General features: G+C 40.1%; 1 long non-coding RNA gene across 1 annotated transcript; it reads left to right on the plus strand.

The window, feature by feature from the left end:
* Nucleotides 1-542: 542 nt before the first annotated feature.
* On the plus strand, nucleotides 543-2,857 carry LOC139757304 (uncharacterized). Its single transcript, XR_011714591.1, has 3 exons — nucleotides 543-636; nucleotides 2,208-2,252; nucleotides 2,722-2,857. It is a non-coding gene; the product is annotated as an uncharacterized lncRNA (long non-coding RNA).
* Nucleotides 2,858-7,228: the final 4,371 nt, after the last annotated feature.

Genomic DNA, 7,228 nt, shown 5'->3' on the forward strand with positions numbered 1-7,228 from the left:
CTGAGCAAGTGATTTAAGTGCCACACAGAAAAGGACTAGGCATGATGCTTAGCAAAATTTAAGCATAAGATTTAAGAAGTATGAAATGCAGTTTGGGTCAAAATATTAGTTTATTCTTTTTTGCTTTTTTAATATAACTAATTATATCTTATGAAAACGTTTCTATAAGGAAAATATAGATTATCATGCAAAATACTGAAGTTGGAAGTGGATAGAAAGATTTTTATTTATTACTTTTTTTCCAACTGTTGTCACTGAATGGCGACTATATACACGATCTGAAACGTAAACTCATCTAAGAGAGAGATGCAGTTCCTTGAAAGACTTACCATAACCAAGCTATTATTACAACATCTGCTGCATCCATAAGAGAGAGAAATTCAATCTGGACGGAGGACAAAACCTTATTGTTAATGAATCTGATCAAGCAACATAAGAAGATTGTATGCGTTAAATTTTCTGATGGGGTTAAGTCCAGAACAAAAGTGGAAACGTGGCAGAGCATTACACAGCAGATAAATGCAGCTTTTCCCTGTGTGTCAAGAACTGTGGAACAAGTTCAGAAGAGGTATCACAACATTACATCCTCAGGCAAGAATAGGGTTGCTACTCAGAGGAGGCTCTTCTGTAAAACAGGTGGGTAACTTATGAAACTATACCCTTTTTTTAGGTGGCTTGAGGGTAACGCTATACAAAGTGGATGACCTAGGTCACTCTTTTTTTTTTTTTTTTTTTCTTTATACTTTGTCGCTGTCTCCCGCGTTTGCGAGGTAGCGCAAGGAAACAGACGAAAGAAATGGCCCAACCCCCATACACACGTACATACACACGTCCACACACGCAAATATACATACCTACACAGCTTTCCATGGTTTACCCCAGACGCTTCACATGCCTTGATTCAATCCACTGACAGCACGTCAACCCCTGTATACCACATCGCTCCAATTCACTCTATTCCTTGCCCTCCTTTCACCCTCCTGCATGTTCAGGCCCCGATCACACAAAATCTTTTTCACTCCATCTTTCCACCTCCAATTTGGTCTCCCTCTTCTCCTCGTTCCCTCCACCTCCGACACATATATCCTCTTGGTCAATCTTTCCTCACTCATTCTCTCCATGTGCCCAAACCATTTCAAAACACCCTCTTCTGCTCTCTCAACCACGCTCTTTTTATTTCCACACATCTCTCTTACCCTTACGTTACTTACTCGATCAAACCACCTCACACCACACATTGTCCTCAAACATCTCATTTCCAGCACATCCATCCTCCTGCGCACAACTCTATCCATAGCCCACGCCTCGCAACCATACAACATTGTTGGAACTACTATTCCTTCAAACATACCCATTTTTGCTTTCCGAGATAATGTTCTCGACTTCCACACATTTTTCAAGGCTCCCAAAATTTTCGCCCCCTCCCCCACCCTATGATCCACTTCCGCTTCCATGGTTCCATCCGCTGCCAGATCCACTCCCAGATATCTAAAACACTTCACTTCCTCCAGTTTTTCTCCATTCAAACTCACCTCCCAATTGACTTGACCCTCAACCCTACTGTACCTAATAACCTTGCTCTTATTCACATTTACTCTTAACTTTCTTCTTCCACACACTTTACCAAACTCAGTCACCAGCTTCTGCAGTTTCTCACATGAATCAGCCACCAGCGCTGTATCATCAGCGAACAACAACTGACTCACTTCCCAAGCTCTCTCATCCCCAACAGACTTCATACTTGCCCCTCTTTCCAGGACTCTTGCATTTACCTCCCTAACAACCCCATCCATAAACAAATTAAACAACCATGGAGACATCACACACCCCTGCCGCAAACCTACATTCACTGAGAACCAATCACTTTCCTCTCTTCCTACACGTACACATGCCTTACATCCTCGATAAAAACTTTTCACTGCTTCTAACAACTTGCCTCCCACACCATATATTCTTAATACTTTCCAAAGAGCATCTCTATCAACTCTATCATATGCCTTCTCCAGATCCATAAATGCTACATACAAATCCATTTGCTCTTTATGGAGCAAAAATGTAAACAAGACAAGTCTTATAGTTTTCATGGTCTCAATCTGCAATAGGCTAGGCCTAAGCTAAGCCATATGAAAAAGCTTTCATAGGCTAGGCTAAGTTATTGCTATACAATGCTTGTGCACTTTTCCTAATCACAGTATGTATTTTTACAGGTGGTGGTCCATCAGGCGATAAGCCTCTGCTTGATCCTTTATCAGGTGCAGTAGCAGATATTCTTAGTCCAGATAGCCTGAGCATCATCAGAATTTCAGGTCTTACTAGCTACGATTCTGTGACTCATGATTCCTGTGAGGATAACGCTAGGTTAGCATTCTGTATATATATTTTCTTTGTTCACCATGAGTAATCATTTGTGTTGCTGAAATTTGAATGTACATGTGAAACTTTTCATATTACAAGGCTAGTCAAGATTTCATTAATAGTATTATAGAAAGTATCAAAGTTTTCTTTTCATATAACCAGGCTAGTCAAGATTATATCAATACTATCATAGAAGTAATAAATTGTTCTTTTCATATTACTAGGCTAGTCAAGATTTTATTGATAGTATTATAGAAAGTATTAAAGTTTAAGAAATCAGTTGAGGTTACAATTTAGTTGAAATTACAGCCAAATTTTTAAACTTATGTTTTACAGTTAACCTGGATTCATTTTTATCTCTCACAGGACATGCATCATTATGATACCCTTTCCTCAGTCCTCACAAGAATCCCTGCCTTCAGGTTCAACGCTGATCCATAGGCCTACGTCTGTAGACTGGGGACAGCCTATCACAAAAGAAGTAATAGCCCTAAAAACTGAAGAACTGCAGAATACTATTAAATTCTATAGTGCGCAAATGGAAGTTGCCAGAGCACAGATGGAAGTGCCAGGGCACAAATGGATACTGCCAGAGCAAAAATGGAGCTGCAGAAAACTAAAATTGAACTGGCGAAAGTGCAACTTTAGAAATGCCATGAGATGAGGGAAGAGTGCACTTAAGATATAGGCATGGTCCAGCTGAATGTTATTGCAAGATTTTTTTGCTTCTGCCTGATGTATGAAAATTTTAATCTCTTTTGCAGTCTATGAAACATAAAGCATTTTTGAGTCAAATCTGATATGTTCTAATTGTTTTGGTTTAGTTTCATATTTACCCCTTTCCATTAGTATGGAGTAGTGTATGGCACCTAAATTTGCAATTTCTTGGCTTTGTGACCTTTAACTTCAACAATGGTGCTTCTTTTTAAGTTATTTTTGTAGTTAGGTGATCATAGTTTCATATAATTTCATTTCATCTAAGTATGTACTTTCTACGTATATAATTTGATTTGATTTAATGATGCTCCAGTACAAATTAGGTTATGAAAAACTTCCAAGGGTGATAATGTAGCAGAACTAATGAGTTGTTTATGAAATATTTGAAAATAAATTTTTCCATTCAAGTTTAGTGTATTTACTTAATTTCATTTACCTTGCATTTCTTCCTCCATATAATTAAAAGCCATTCATTTTTTTTTTTTTTTTTTGCTTTGTCGCTGTCTCCTGCGTTTGCGAGGTAGCGCAAGGAAACAGACGAAAGAAATGGCCCAATCTGCCCCCATACACATGTATATACATACGTCCACACACGCAAATATACATACCTACACAGCTTTCCATGGTTTACCCCAGACGCTTCACATGCCTTGATTCAATTCACTGACAGCACGTCAACCCTGGTATACCACATCGCTCCAATTCACTCTATTCCTTGCCCTCCTTTCACCCTCCTGCATGTTCAGGCCCCGATCACACAAAATCTTTTTCACTCCATCTTTCCACCTCCAATTTGGTCTCCCTCTTCTCCTCGTTCCCTCCACCTCCGACACATATATCCTCTTGGTCAATCTTTCCTCACTCATTCTCTCCATGTGCCCAAACCATTTCAAAACACCCTCTTCTGCTCTCTCAACCATGCTCTTTTTATTTCCACACATCTCTCTTACCCTTACATTACTCACTCGATCAAACCACCTCACACCACACATTGTCCTCAAACATCTCATTTCCAGCACATCCATCCTCCTGCGCACAACTCTATCCATAGTCCATGCCTCGCAACCATACAACATACCCATTTTTGCTTTCCGAGATAATGTTCTCGACTTCCACACATTCTTCAAGGCTCCCAGAATTTTCGCCCCCTCCCCCACCCTATGATCCACTTCCGCTTCCATGGTTCCATCCACTGCCAGATCCACTCCCAGATATCTAAAACACTTCACTTCCTCCAGTTTTTCTCCATTCAAACTCACCTCCCAATTGACTTGACCCTCAACCCTACTGTACCTAATAACCTTGCTCTTATTCACATTTACTCTTAACTTTCTTCTTTCACACACTTTACCAAACTCAGTCACCAGCTTCTGCAGTTTCTCACATGAATCAGCCACCAGCGCTGTATCATCAGCGAACAACAACTGACTCACTTCCCAAGCTCTCTCATCCCCAACAGACTTCATACTTGCCCCTCTTTCCAAAACTCTTGCATTCACCTCCCTAACAACCCCATCCATAAACAAATTAAACAACCATGGAGACATCACACACCCCTGCCGCAAACCTACATTCACTGAGAACCAATCACTTTCCTCTCTTCCTACACGTACCCATGCCTTACATCCTCGATAAAAACTTTTCACTGTTTCTAACAACTTGCCTCCCACACCATATATTCTTAATACCTTCCACAGAGCATCTCTATCAACTCTATCATATGCCTTCTCCAGATCCATAAATGCTACATACAAATCCATTTGCTTTTCTAAGTATTTCTCACATACATTCTTCAAAGCAAACACCTGATCCACACATCCTCTACCACTTCTGAAACCACACTGCTCTTCCCCAATCTGATGCTCTGTACATGCCTTCACCCTCTCAATCAATACCCTCCCATATAATTTACCAGGAATACTCAACAAACTTATACCTCTGTAATTTGAGCACTCACTCTTATCCCCTTTGCCTTTGTACAATGGCACTATGCACGCATTCCGCCAATCCTCAGGCACCTCACCATGAGTCATACATACATTAAATAACCTTACCAACCAGTCAACAATACAGTCATCCCCTTTTTTAATAAATTCCACTGCAATACCATCCAAACCTGCTGCCTTGCCGGCTTTCATCTTCCGCAAAGCTTTTACTACCTCTTCTCTGTTTACCAAATCATTTTCCCTAACCCTCTCACTTTGCACACCACCTCGACCAAAACACCCTATATCTGCCACTCTATCATCAAACACATTCAACAAACCTTCAAAATACTCACTCCATCTCCTTCTCACATCACCACTACTTGTTATCACCTCCCCATTTGCGCCCTTCACTGAAGTTCCCATTTGCTCCCTTGTCTTACGCACTATATTTACCTCCTTCCAGAACATCTTTTTATTCTCCCTAAAATTTAATGATACTCTCTCACCCCAACTCTCATTTGCCCTTTTTTTTCACCTCTTGCACCTTTCTCTTGACCTCCTGTCTCTTTCTTTTATACATCTCCCACTCAATTGCATTTTTTCCCTGCAAAAATCATCCAAATGCCTCTCTCTTCTCTTTCACTAATACTCTTACTTCTTCATCCCACCACTCACTACCCTTTCAAATCAACCCACCTCCCACTCTTCTCATGCCACAAGCATCTTTTGCGCAATCCATCACTGATTCCCTAAATGCATCCCATTCCTCCCCCACTCCCCTTACTTCCATTGTTCTCACCTTTTTCCATTCTGTACTCAGTCTCTCCTGGTACTTCCTCACACAAGTCTCCTTCCCAAGCTCACTTACTCTCATCACCCTCTTCACCCCAACATTCACTCTTCTTTTCTGAAAACCCATACAAATCTTCACCTTAGCCTCCACAAGATAATGATCAGACATCCCTCCAGTTGCACCTCTCAGCACATTAACATCCAAAAGTCTCTCTTTCGCACGCCTGTCAATTAACACGAAATCCAATAACGCTCTCTGGCCATCTCTCCTACTTACATAAGTATACTTATGTATATCTCGCTTTTTAAACCAGGTATTCCCAATCATCAGTCCTTTTTCAGCACATAAATCTACAAGCTCTTCACCATTTCCATTTACAACACTGAACACCCCATGTATACCAATTATTCCCTCAACTGCCACATTACTCACCTTTGCATTCAAATCACCCATCACTATAACCCGGTCTCGTGCATCAAAACCACTAACACACTCATTCAGCTGCTCCCAAAACACTTGCCTCTCATGATCTTTCTTCTCATGCCCAGGTGCATATGCACCAATAATCACCCATCTCTCTCCATCAACTTTCAGTTTTACCCATATTAATCGAGAATTTACTTTCTTACATTCTATCACATACTCCCACAACTCCTGTTTCAGGAGTACTGCTACTCCTTCCCTTGCTCTTGTCCTCTCACTAACCCCTGACTTTACTCCCAAGACATTCCCAAACCACTCTTCCCCTTTACCCTTGAGCTCGTTTCACTCAGAGCCAAAACATCCAGGTTCCTTTCCTCAAACATACTACCTATCTCTACTTTTTTCACATCTTGGTTACATCCACACACATTTAGGCACCCCAATCTGAGCCTTCGAGGAGGATGAGCACTTCCCGCGTGACTCCTTCTTCTGTTTCCCATTTTAGAAAGTTAAAAAATACAAGGAGGGGAGGATTTCTGGCCCCCCGCTCCCGTCCCCTCTAGTCGCTTTCTACGACACGCGAGGAATACTTGGGAAGTATTCTTTCACCCCTATCCCCAGGGATAATATATATATATATATATATATATATATATATATATATATATATATATATATATATATATATATATATATATATACACACACACACACCCATACACATACATACGCACATATACACACACACACACACATATATATATATATATATATATATATATACATATGAAAAATGTAAGAAACAATTTAGAAAACTGAAACTTCTAGCTTGAAATGAAATGAAAAAAAATGAATGTCACATAATGGTTCAACCTCTGGCTATGGGAACAGGAAATGTATAATTTATTTACACAAACGTCAATAGTAGTTCTCATCAATTTAACCACTGTATCAATAAGCTTCAATGTCTAAGCTACATTTTTTCCAATTTCACTATTTTCTTGTCAGAGCA

Source organism: Panulirus ornatus, chromosome 25, assembly GCF_036320965.1.
Source record: "Panulirus ornatus isolate Po-2019 chromosome 25, ASM3632096v1, whole genome shotgun sequence".
NCBI lineage: Eukaryota > Metazoa > Arthropoda > Malacostraca > Decapoda > Palinuridae > Panulirus > Panulirus ornatus.